The sequence below is a fragment of the Arachis duranensis genome, chromosome 4 (assembly GCF_000817695.3).
Source record: "Arachis duranensis cultivar V14167 chromosome 4, aradu.V14167.gnm2.J7QH, whole genome shotgun sequence".
Classification (NCBI taxonomy): domain Eukaryota; kingdom Viridiplantae; phylum Streptophyta; class Magnoliopsida; order Fabales; family Fabaceae; genus Arachis; species Arachis duranensis.
The window spans coordinates 8,695,830-8,709,265 of record NC_029775.3 but is presented as its reverse complement, the minus strand read 5'-3'; the positions used below and the strand labels follow the sequence as shown (position 1 = coordinate 8,709,265).

Here is a 13,436-nt window from a genome sequence, read left to right as displayed (position 1 = left end):
AAGAGACCATATAAAAAAGAGACCTAAAAAAAAAAATATATAAAAAAAACTTGAAAAAATAACAACATATATAATTGGATTAGTAGTATGTGAATTTTGCACTAAATTTTATATCAAAATATTAACAAAAGTTTATCAGAAATCTAATATTTTACTAACCTCATTAAATAAACAATTGCTTTATGATGTTGTGCTCTATGTTACATATTTTATTTTAAGTCTGAAAATATAGTTATAGATAAATTAGTTATATCTACGACAAATATTTATAGAAAAGTGTAAATAATCATAACATGTTACTAAAATGAAAATACTATTTTTCTTATCTAAATATTATTAAAAACTTATTTGAACACAACATTTGTTGTTAGTGACTTTGGATTGTTGTCTTCATCTAGAATTAGAATATTTAGAGCATTGCGACTCTTAACTCTTGACAAAGTAGCATAAAGTTGTCGATGGGTGAATACTAATTTTGGCAAGTAAAGTTCTACTCCTACATGTAATAATGATTTACCACATAGTAAAATATCTTGGTTTTTCAATATTTTTCTCCTCATATATAATATCCTGTTAACTAATAATGTCCAAATTGTATTTCAAATATGATTTGGTTTGCTAACATTATTAGATATCAATAGCATTACAAACAATTTTTTTAATTGATGACCGAATCTCATTAATAGCTGTAATGAATTTTTAATCGTCACACAGTAATTTCATAAAATAAAAAGTATCTTAAAAATTAGGACATGTAATCCTATTAACTGTCCTAATAGACTTATATGAATGAATTGCCAATGGCTCTATTTTTCAAGAAATTCACGGAAGTATATACCATGCTATATTCTTATATCCTCGAAAGCTAGCATGGATTTTGTATTTTTGAGAACGCTTTAGTTCTGGCCTATGTAAAATTAAGTAATTCCTTTCTTGCAAACAAAACAAACATTACATATGTACAATACAATTCATCTGCAATTGATTTTGAGATATTGTTTTCTTTTAGAATAAAAATGGATTGAGATGAGAAAATATTTCTATTTTTAAAATCTGAAGCATATGAAGTTGGCTCAAGCATTGTTTTTAATTGCTTCTTTCTAAGCATTAATTTCAGCCTTCAATTTTGATATAGAAGACAAAGGATAATATAATGATGTTATTCTGTTTTTGTTAACAGTTAAAAAAAGGACTATATTGTGTCTGGGATGAGAAGCTCATACTACTGGAAAATGGTTCAAGGAAGAAGAATTTGATAATCATGTAAGAACTTTAGTAGTGTATATAGTGTGCTATAATTAATCTCTATCTACATATTATACTTGATAACAATGTATATTGTATAGAATCTGAATGCATTGATGTGACACAGAAGCATGAGTCTCGCGGAAGAAAAGCAAATTCTGAGGAACATAAACACTCATTAGTGAGATGCTGATAAATTTCAGTCACTAGAAGTGCTTAGAAATACTGTAATTTAAGGACTTATAAGTTATGATCTTTGATTTGATTAAAAATTTATACCAAGGTAAGAATTGAAGTTTGGAGTGTTGAAAATTATTTTTTGTTATTGAAAAATTTTAATCAAAAAATTATTTGTTTAATACGATAAAAATGACGGTTAAAATTGTCTTTTTAAGTAATCAAAAAATTATTTTTACCCGGTGAAAAGGGCAGTTTGTAACTGTCATTTTAAACAATATGAAATCCCATTTTAATCCGGTAAAAATGGCGATTTTAAATGCCGTTTTAACTAATAAAAATGCCAATGTGAGGGTAAAAATGAGGTTTAAAAACGTCATCTGAACTTGTTAAAAACGGCAGTTTCAAACGCCGTTTTAACTAACCAGAAAACTACAATTTTATTTAGAAATAATGGTGGTTTGAACCGCCGTTTGAACCGCCGTTTTAACCTATTCAAAACCCACCGTTTTAGCCCATGAAATTTTGGCGATTTTTCGAAAATCGCCGTAATAACCAGAATAGAGCCCAGAATTTCATCACTTTTTGAAACCGCCATTCTTGGTAATAATGGCAGTTTAAACCGCCGTAAATACAAAAAACCGCCATTTTTACCAGAGTTTTTTGTAGTGTATGTTGTGTAACCTTTCTGAACAGTTAACAAAATTCTCATATAGTATATATCATCTATACCCGGTGGAACAAAGTTTAACCTCCTGATAGAATATCCTCTCTTGCGTGGATGTCATTCCCTTTATTATCTATCATAAACAAATTGATTTGGAAACACAGCATACATTAAAGTTTGACCTGTTTCAAATTCTTTGTTGGTCTCCATCCATGCTAAGAATATCGTATCTTTTCCTTTCTCTTAATCCATGATTTTTTCAAGATTGTCATCATCTTTAAAGATAATATTTTGCTTTTCAAGCAAATGAAAGGTTAATCTCATCACTTAAGGCCATCTCCGATGAATATCATAGGCCAAAGTTCTCCACACAGCCTCCCATGAAGATAAATACCCACAATCATAAAATTGTTTGATCTCATAATAATCTGAGCATCCTCTCCACTGAAAGCTTCCTTCGAAACCTCAGCTGCCACCTTGTCTGGACCTTTATTCACGTACCTGAACAAATATTTGATAGCATTTGACTTGTTGTAGTACTCGACGTTAACATGCGCTTGATAAGACATCAGCAGATATGCATTGTAAGAAACTTCATTTCTATTATCCATATAGACTTCCTTCCTCTCAATAACTACTCTTGTGTCTCATCTTTTATAATGATGGGTATCTACTATCATTGATAACTGTGGTGTTATTGAATATTTTAGGATAATATTTGATGTAGTACCCATCTTTCATGCAAGGAGATTTTGAGAAAGCTTTCTACCACATAGTCCATGAATCATATATGTAAACATAACTCTAAACAATTTTGGGTATTAAACAGGATCATACAACTCTAACAATATTAATCGGTCAATTTAAATTGTGGTTGTTATCTTGTGGTCTCCACTCAACCACAAAAGAATATGAGTATGTGCTGGACCTCTTTTTTAGAATTTCACCATGTACATCCTTTATAACAAAAAGACAAAAAAATAATATGTTATAAATAAACTATCTATTTTATATATGTGCTTTGATAAATATATAACTACGCAAATAATTTAAGGAAAAATTTTCCTAAAAATAAGGTTAGATGATGAGCAATACATGCATCTACTACTCCAAATGGAATTTCTTGCTTAAGATCGAAGATTATCATATCAAGCTTAATTTTGAACACTCTATATGATATATTTGGTCGATTTTCAACCTTTAAGTTCCTTGGATTTATTAACTCTACCAATCTCTTGCCAACTCAAGTCATATGTCATTGTGATGAAGATGTTTGGATATTCATATATTTCTTACAAATTACCAGAATATCTTGACCATTATTAAACATGTATCTCATGTTACCAGTGAAGACGCTGGTAGCTAGGATGACACATTTACCTGCTTTGGAAGAACGAATTTTACCCCTAACAACTACATCTTGAATCACTCTTGATCTTATCTAAAATTTAATTAATTAATTAATATTTTTATTTTACACTCCTTTAAAATAGTGGCATGAGAAAAATTGAAGTTGAATATTGTTTTAAAATATAAAATTCTTTTAATTTAGAGTAAAGTATCATTTTTGTCCCAAACATTTAGGATAAGTCCCAAAGTTGTCTTTAACGTTTTAATCGTCCTATTTAAGTTCCTAATATTTCAAAACTGACTCAATGTTGTCCTGCCATTAGGAATCCGTTAACAGAATTGACGGTGGGACAAAATTGAAACGATTTTGAAATGTTAGGGACTTAAATAGGACGAAAATGTTGGGGACAAAAATGATACATAGAAATAAATTTTAATTTTATCCTTCAATAATATCAATTTTTACTATACATAGTATTCAATTATTTTTAATCACATTTAAATAAATTATACTTAATCATATTACTTCATTTTAAATAAATTAATTTTTTTATAATTTTACTCTTAAAGATTTTTAGTTATCATGAAATGTTTGTAGAATGACTAGTATATAAATTTGCAGAAAAGAAAAAAATAATATATATACAATAAAATATAAATTATACCTTTTGTCTCTAATGTATCAAAATTCTTTAAAATTATAAAAAAATAAATTTATTTAAAATGAAAGTAATGTGATTACTTGTAATTTATATATTTAGATGTAATTAAAAAATAATTGAATACTATGTACAGTAAAAAATTAATATTATTGAAAGATAAAATTAAATTAAAATTTATTTTTATGTATCATTTTTGTCCTATTTAAGTCTCTAACGTTTCAAAATCGTCTCAATTTTATCCCGCCGTCAATTCTGTTAACGGATCCCTAGCGGCAAGACAACATTGAGTCAATTTTGAAACGTTAGGGACTTAAATAGGACGATTGAAACGTTAGGGACAACTTTGGGACTTACCCCAAACGTTGAGGACGAAAACGATACTTTACTCTTTAATCTAATAAGAAAATAGAAATTAGAAAAGATTTTTTTAGTTTCGTCAACAATTATATCTATCCTACTAATTGCAGATAAAAATAAAAAATTAATTACAATTTAAAAATTAATAACCTTATAAATTATGTAAATATTTAAAACTAACAACTTAAAAAAGATGTATTTAAAAATTTAAAAACTAAGAAGCTAAGCAAATAACTTAAAATTTAAAAAATAACAATCTAAGCAAAATAATTTAAGCAAATAATTTAAAATTTAAAAATTAACCAAATAACTTATAATTTATAAATAAAAAAGTTCTAAAAATTTCTAACAACGACACCTAAGCAAATAATTTCCAAGCTCAATGTATGAGCGCTATGTTAGCAAAAAAACTTTCCATTTTGTTGAACTACTAAATTAGTTCAATTTTTTAGAAACGATAGAAAGAAATTAAGAATCAAGGAACATATATTAATATTTTGGATAAAGTATATTTTTTGTCCCTAAAGTTTGGCAAAAGTTTCAAAAATACCCTTAAATTTTATTTTGTTTCAATTTTGTCCCAAAATTTTTCGATTTGCATCAAATATACCCTCGACGGCTAAATTTTCAAAAATTTAAAACCAATCTAACAATAATGCATAAAATTTATTCTTGATTTGCTTGTGTTGAGGGTTGTTCTTATAAATAACTAACTTAATTATATCAACAATATTTCATATTAAACATATAAAACGTTTTGATATCAAATACTATATTAAAAATTAACAAAATATCAATGGTATAAATTGAAAAAAAAAATCACAAGTAATAACCAAATAACTTCAAATTATATTAAAAAAATTATAAATTCGAAACATAAAAATTCAAGAAAAAAAAATAACTTAAGAATAAACAATATTTTCACCAAAACAAATATATGTTTAGTATTATTCTATTAGATAGACTTAAAAAGAAGATTCTAAAACATGTGTATTTAAATTCTTAATTTTTATTCTCAATCTTGATCATCTTACAGTGTAACGACCCAATTTTCAATATGGCATGCTCATACCGAAACATCGAGTGTTACTAACTTGAAACTATACTGACACTGTTATTAGCCTGTAATCGGGTTAACAGAACTCAATTTTTACGAAAAATCTTTCAAAAAGGATAGTAAACACATATATACAACTCAAAACATCTTCGGGGTCTGGCCCATATATGAAGCTCCTAATATGACGCCTAGACTAGCCTAGTCTTCTAACCTTGTCTCTCGAAAAACAAAAGTGAGAGTCTAAAAGAAACACTAAACTGGAGAGATGCCAAAAGAAGATGCTGATGTCGCTACCTAATCGCTGTCAGAAGTTAAGTCCACGATCTCTATATCCATCTTAGGATCCTCATCATCCTCAGAAGTCAGATCCACAATCTCTGTCTCCTAGATATCCTCGTCGTCAGAAATAACGATGACCTCTGATATACTTTGGGGACTACCATCACTGTTGCACCTGTGGAAGCTGTACCACTAGGAGAAATTTTCTCAACTATTGAGGGATAACCAGAAGCTGCGGCTGAAGTCTCGATAAACTCTATAGTGAAAGGGTCAGAGGAGCTAGTAGAAAGAGACTCTATCAACATGTCTAAATCCACTGGAGGAGACTCAGGGATGTAGTCATGATGATAGGGCCAGGGCCAGGCACCGCCGAACCATCCTGCTATGATGGAACAAGACCTCCATGCATGAAATCAAAAGGATGGTGGATAGAATAGGGATGTAACCAAGATAGCGGAAAAGCATAAGATGCATCAAGATCAAAGAGGGGGGAAGCTAGCGAGTGTTGAAAGAGATTTTCTCTGACTACATACTTACGGACTCGAGGCTCCGTGACCACGGCATAGAAGCTGTGAAGGACTGGATCCTCTTACACATAAAGCTGCTCAATCTCATAGAAAATGACACCTATCTCTATCTGAAAGGGGGTAGGAACATAGGGGGTACGATCTGGGGAGTTCTTAGTAGGGTCGAGGTGAAACAAGTTAAGTTGCTTTTTAAATTGACCACGTGTCCTAGATTAATTAGACCACAACAAAGGAACACAGGGCAAACAACAATTAAGAGCAAACAGCACATAACATACAACCACAAGAACGAATTCAAAACACACAAAAAATATGCACAAACAAGTATGATGCATGTCTAGCCCTAGTGCAGGTAATGAGCTCATCCGTCGATTTTCTACCCGTGTTTGACATTACATCCTTATGGACGTTGTCTCTCGTGGTCTCTTTAAGACCTTAAAGATTAGTTTTAAGTGTAGTGACGAGATTAAACTATGAAAAGGGAGGTTACTTGGAAGTGAAGAAAGGTTTGGAAGGATAAATTGTGGTTGGGAAAGTGTAGAATTAATGATGATGTATGATTAATGAATTGAGAATGGTAAGGTTTGACTTGTGACATGACTGAGTATGGCCAGAATGGTTGAGATGGCAAGGTCTGGATGCGAATCTGCTTGCGTGTTAACTTGAAATTGTATTCGGATGGCAAGTTGAGGATGGAGGATTCCCTCTCTTGTCGTGATGTGAATGTGGGGAAGGTGGAAAGGCACTCTCCTTCATATCATTTTCCCCCACGTCTTTCTTTAGTTGTAAGGTGGAAAGGCACACTCCTTCGACGTGGAAAGACACTCTCCTTCATATTTCTCCCAGGAGAAGGTGGAAAGGCACACTCCTTCGATGTGGAAAGACACTCTCCTTCTTTATGTTCCTCCTGGGGATGCGCAACCTAGAGACAAATGTCTGGGTTAGCTACCGGATGTGTCGGATCCTGGCAGTTTAATCGACACGTGAGCTCACGGCCAGTAGGAAAGGCATGCATCATGTGCATTTGTATGTTTTGTTTGAGTGTACATTTTCTTGGCTTGCTTAATTGTTTATTCATATTAATTGTTAATTGCCTACTTGTTATATATGCTTTTTGTATGTGCTTGTCTTGTCTGATTTGTTTGTCTATGCACTGGAGTTGGAGGATCGGAGGAAAGGCGGAGGATTTGAGGGGTTTTAGCACGGTTTTGGTAAGTTTAAAATCTTAGAGGACCACCCCAATTATGGTTTTCCATTTTAAATCTTTAAGTTTTATAACCTAAGTGTCGGAGTTCTAGGATTGCCTTTGACTTTTCCGGGACCTTATATCTTATGTATGCGGCACCAATACCATGCTGACAACCTCTGGTTCTCATTCTATACGTGTTGTTATTTTTCAGATGCAGGTTGAGAAGCACCATACTATGTATTCTAGAGACTCTGAGGAAGCAAAGAACTCTTGGGATTCAGAGTTGTATTTTATTTTTATTTATATATGTATATAGATTCTCCACCTTATATTTTATATTTATCCCTCTTAGATGTTGACTCCGAGAAATAGGTTGTCAGTTTTCTGTTTTGGGTTACTTTGGCGTGTATATATATGTATATGTATACTTTGGTCGGCCTTTGCTTCACAAGCCAATCCTAGAGCTTGTTAATTGCATTTTTTGGAACTCTGATCTTATATATTTATATTATCTTTTCTGTTCAATCTTATCCACCTTTCTACTTTTATCCGATCATGAGTGTTGCATTGTTCTGCTTGTATTTTGTCAATAACATTTCCTCAAAGGCACCAAGATAAAACCTTTTCCATCTATATTATATATAATTTTACTTTCAGAAGACGTAATACCTTGCCACCTCAGTTTTATGACTTAAACAGAAGACTCTGTGTGGTAGTGTGTTACACAATACGCATATTTTATTGAAATCAATGAAGCCAATGTATACCTAAATCCCATGTTCTCCTTGTTAGAGAACGGTTTAACAGTCTTGGGGCCTAAAAGATAACATTGAATTTCAATTATAATCTTGTCGACGTAAAAGAAAATACAATGTAATACATACACAATAGGCATACATGGACACATAATGATCCGTAGTATCTGAATATTAATAATAACAACAATAAATCTAGATCACATCTAAAAATAAAAATAATTGGAGTATCATCATGATATCTAGATCATACACTGACTGCTTGGATACTGTTATTGCATTGAGGAAAGAAGAATTTAAGATAAAATAAATATTTTCTAAAACAATTAGAAATGGTTGTTATTGCCAAATAAATTATTCAGCCATACAAAAAATGAGAAAGGTGATAAAGTTTAATCACTTATGTGAATGGAATATACAACAAAAGCTGCTCATCCACATCATGCTCCAGATGCAAACCATCATCTTTTCTATACCCCTGTTTGCCAATACACACATTCACACTACTAGAAAATTATTTATTATAGACGAATATTTCTGACGAATTTTATCCCACAGAAATACAGACAGAATTTCAGAAGAATTTTTTGTCAAAAAACCAAAAAAATGAATTAGCATAAATTATAGACGAAAAAAAAATTTGTCAATAATTCTATCGAAATTTTTTTTTCGTGAAAAATAGTTACAGATGGATTAATGAACAAAAATGCTGCATTTATTAAATTATTACAGACGAATTAGTCGAAAATATTAAAATAGAGTTCGACGTTACGAACTCCTCCTCATTTCACATATTCTTCCCCGCACCTCCACACCCTCCCCTCCAAATGCTCTATCGGCGGCGCTTCTTAGCCTTGCACCGCCGTCGCACCTTGCACCGCCGCCGCACCGAACCTCCATTGCACTAAACTTCCATCGCCTTGTCACACCCCTTCCCGGCTCTTCTATGTGTGTTGCTCGCGTCGTTTCCTTTCGAACCCTAATGTGCATTTCTCCGCCACCGTCTTCGTCGCCTTGGTCTACCTTCGCGAGTTTATAAAACTACAGCATCGATCGCTCATTCAGTGGCACTAACCATAACCAATGGCGTCCACCGAGTAGCCATTGAAGAAGCGAAAGCACGACACTCTCCTGGAATCCCTACTGCCACACCACCACCGCTAGCACCGTCGCCACAATCTCCTCAAACCCTAGCTCGTCCGCCTACTCCTCCTCCTCCGCCTCTGTCACAGGATGAGGTCGCCACCAAGCAGAGGAACAAAGATGAGGTTCGAACCATGTTTGAAAGCTACCGTCGTATCAAGCTCTTCTTGTCAAAGAAGGAAGGTGATTTCATCCATGACCTTGAACAGAGCTTCTTCGCTCTCGTCAATGCTTCCAGAGGTAAACACTACTAAACAACACTTCATAGTTCATTCTCTATCTTTATGGAGGGTATAAATTTGAAATCAAGGTTAATGAATTTGAGTTTGTTTATACCATTCAGACCCTAATGTACCATTCTTCTCTTCCTCAGAATATAACGTTTTCTCATATCTTTCTAATTCAATATTGCTTGCATCACCATTCAACTTCCATAAGGTTTGTCCCCACAATTCCATGTCATGATTTATGTTAATAAACAAATAAATTGTAATAATAATTAGTTATTTCCATTGATTCTTCAAGGTGGCCACCCTGAACAAAAAATGCTATGTTTCCCTAATTCCCTTAATCAAATACTGTTTTGTGTTTTCAATGCTTGGTTAATTTTCCATAACTAAATTATCTTATAAGAGTAGATGCTTTATTTGAATTTTGATCTGAGCTATCATTTCCTGTGTATAATATTGCCTAAAAGTTATTCCCAACTATTAATAATGTTAGTGTCTTGCTTCACGATGCAAAACTAGAAAGAACAAGTTGCTAACATAGACCTTAATCATGCTAACACGATGATCTTCACGGTTAACAAATGGATGCAGTTTCTCAGTGGAATAAAGAATTAAGGGAATAACAAAGTACTTCCAAGTCTGCAATGATAAAAAGGTAGGTCAGTTTCAATTGATTTGATAATTTTTTTCCAAATTTTGAACTATCAAAATGCCATGTTACAGAGGAGAATAATCTGAATGAGATATGTTTCAAGCATTAGGCAATAAATTAAGTACAAACTCATGACAAATTGTAAGTTTACAATTAGAGAGAGTTTTAGGAAAATTGAACTTATAATAAAAATATTGAATGTAAGCTTGTTCATTGGGAATAATTTATAAAACTTGGCACTTGCTAGTTCAATGTGAGTAGGATGCAACAGAGAGCTTCAAAATTCAATACTGTTATTATTATTATTATTATTATTATTATTATTATTATTATTATTATTATTATTATTATTATTATTATTATTATTGTTGTTGTTGTTGTTATTTAACATATAAGATGCTCTGCCGTGTTGTTCACATTCAGTTGCTGGTACCCACTCTTCATTACTTCCCTGGCTTGTCTATTTTGTTTGTCCTTATTTTTTCATTAAAGTTTGATGGTTGTCCATTTTTTTCTTTCATTGAAAACCATAATTTTTTTCTTTCATGTATGCTGCGACTCTTAAAAGAGCTGTGGTTCAAAAAGTATTTCATGATTTTTCAAATGAAAAATCTAAAGCTAAAGCACAAAAATTAGCAACTATGCTAGTATCATTTCCTCTTCATCTCTATAGCTGCTTGATTGTGATGCTTTCCCTAGTTTTGATGATGTTTTATAACATAGTTGTACAAGTGTTGGTGTCTGTTTAAACATGTGACAGTTGCGATGGCTGGTTTGAGACGGTTTTAGTAGTTTTGATGATATGTTGTGACCAAGTTGGACTAAACTTAGTGTCCGTGTATGAGCATGTGAAAATTGCAGTGCCTGGTTTGTGTTTGTTCTGGGAAATTCAATGTTTCTAGGCAAGTTTTGACATGTTCTGTAACTACTATCTGTTTTTATTGCTAGTTCTTTAGCTGCATATAGAGCCTATGTGCACACTATGCCATATTCAAATGAGGTTGGTTTGCGAATGCTTATAGGTGGAGCTGCCAGGGAGGCTGCAGTCTTAGGATATCATATTACTCCCTTGTTTTCGTAATATGGGTATCATGGACCTGTTTTCAGAGTCTTACTCAGATTAAATCGTGGCAAGATTCATGATAGTAGGTAATGTACTTCTCTGCTTGTGTTGCACCTTTGATCTTGTTTGTGTTACTCCCTTGATTTGATTTATAAATCATATGGTTATTGTAGGCATTATGCTATATTGGTTACTGCCACAAATGTGGAAATTCTCATGAATATTCTTAGGATAAACTTGGTCAGATTAGTTGCTCTTGTAGTATTCCAATGGTATATTTCAGGTTTTCCATAAGATTTCATGAAATTTGTTTGTTTGAATCCTAAGTTCCAGATATATTAGTTGCTTTTTCCTATTGAATATGCTTTGTAAGTTATGTAGCAGCAACGAATTTATGTTATGTAACACTTATTTTTACTCTTCCATTCTGTCAGTTGCTTAAATTGTTGACTTATATAACTATTGAAGCTTCTGTAATCTTTTATTACTTTTCATTTTCAGTCTGGCAATACAGAAATCCAGTCATCAAGCTTGGAAGGGCCTTTCTTGGGGTATGGTGAGTTTTTCTTCCTTAATTTCTTCCTTTTATTATTAATTAGCTCTTATTTGTGTGTATGTGTGTGTTTTTTCTGATTGATTGGTTCTAGGTACCTCTTCTTAGTAGAGCACTTTGTGCATGTACATGACATTTTTTTTAATATACACTATACAACTAGCATGATTGAAAAGAAATAGGAAGAGTCTGAATCAATTTGTAGCCCTTTATTCTAGTGCCAGTGAATGCAGCAAAGTAATGAATGCATATAAATAGAATGAACCTGTGCGTACGTGCGTGTGTTTTTTTGTTTGTATTTTTTGGGATGGAGAAATTGAATAGTAGAAGAAAAGTATAATAATGGAAAAGTTTGTTATTTATTTGCTTCAATGGCAAAAGAAGAATCAAACTGGAGCTTAGCTTTAACAATTCAGTTTTGAATCAATGGGAACTAAAATTCTAGATATAAGAATTAAAATACTTGAAAAGTGAGGTAATGTTCTTTTTTTTTTCAATTTACCTTTAATTAAAGTTGGTTTATAATTATTGTTTGGAGAGTGAGGCCACTTTCACCTTTGATTTTTTTACATTGGTTTTGGAATTTGCTTCTAATATGTTTTGTTTAATTTATAATATTTTCTGTTTGTTAATTTATGCCAATGCTCCTGTTGAAAGTGTAAACCGACGGTTCACTTCAATGACTTATGATCAGAAAAACGACGGTTCTGTTTCTGAAATCCAATCACAGTTTGCCTAAACCATATTTGAGTTATTAGAACCTGAGAACTACATGGTAGTAAATAAATCTTGATTGCAAAATTTCACTTAATGTACCTCATAGATAACTATTTCCTATTGTTTCAGTCTGTGTCAAGTTTGACTCCATATTGCGAAGTTAAAGGTGTTGTGCTTTGCATCACTTGTGCTGGTTCTGGCCTATACGTTGACTCCATATTGGAAAGTGGTGGACGAAATTGTGATTTATACTTTCACACAACTCGAATAATTGTACTCCTTGTACTCGTATGGAATTTAGAAATTGGCACGAGTGGACACAACTCCGTTCAACTAACCAGCAAGTGTACTGGGTCGTCCAAGTAATAAACCTTACGTGAGTAAGGGTCGATCCCACAGAGATTGTTGGTATGAAGCAAGCTATGGTCACCTTGTAAATCTCAGTTAGGCAGATTAAATTGGTTTATGGGTTTTCGAAAATAGAAATAAGAAAATAAATGATAAAAGGGATAGAATACTCATGCAGATTCATTGGTGGGAATTTCAGATAAGCGAATGGAGATGCTGTATGGCTCAAGGACGCCTGCTCTCCTACTGCTTCAACTCAATTCTTCTTACTCCTTTCCATGGCAAGCTGTGTATAGGGGTTCACCATCAGCGGTGGCTACTTTCAATCCTCTCGGGAAAATGATCCTCTGCGGCTGTCACTCGCATGGCTAATCGTCTGGAGGCATCACACATGGCTGATGACTACATCCCATCCTCGCAGTGAAAACTAATGCTCACGCACTCTGTCACAGTACGGCTAATCAC

The 13,436-nt window shown here is 32.8% G+C and overlaps 1 long non-coding RNA gene across 1 annotated transcript; it reads left to right on the top strand.

The window, feature by feature from the left end:
- The first annotated feature begins 11,301 nt into the window (after positions 1-11,301).
- Positions 11,302-12,839, top strand: LOC127746564 (uncharacterized). The gene is made up of 3 exons (XR_008008283.1): positions 11,302-11,439; positions 11,855-11,909; positions 12,753-12,839. It is a non-coding gene; the product is annotated as an uncharacterized LOC127746564 (long non-coding RNA).
- The last annotated feature ends 597 nt before the right edge of the window (positions 12,840-13,436 follow it).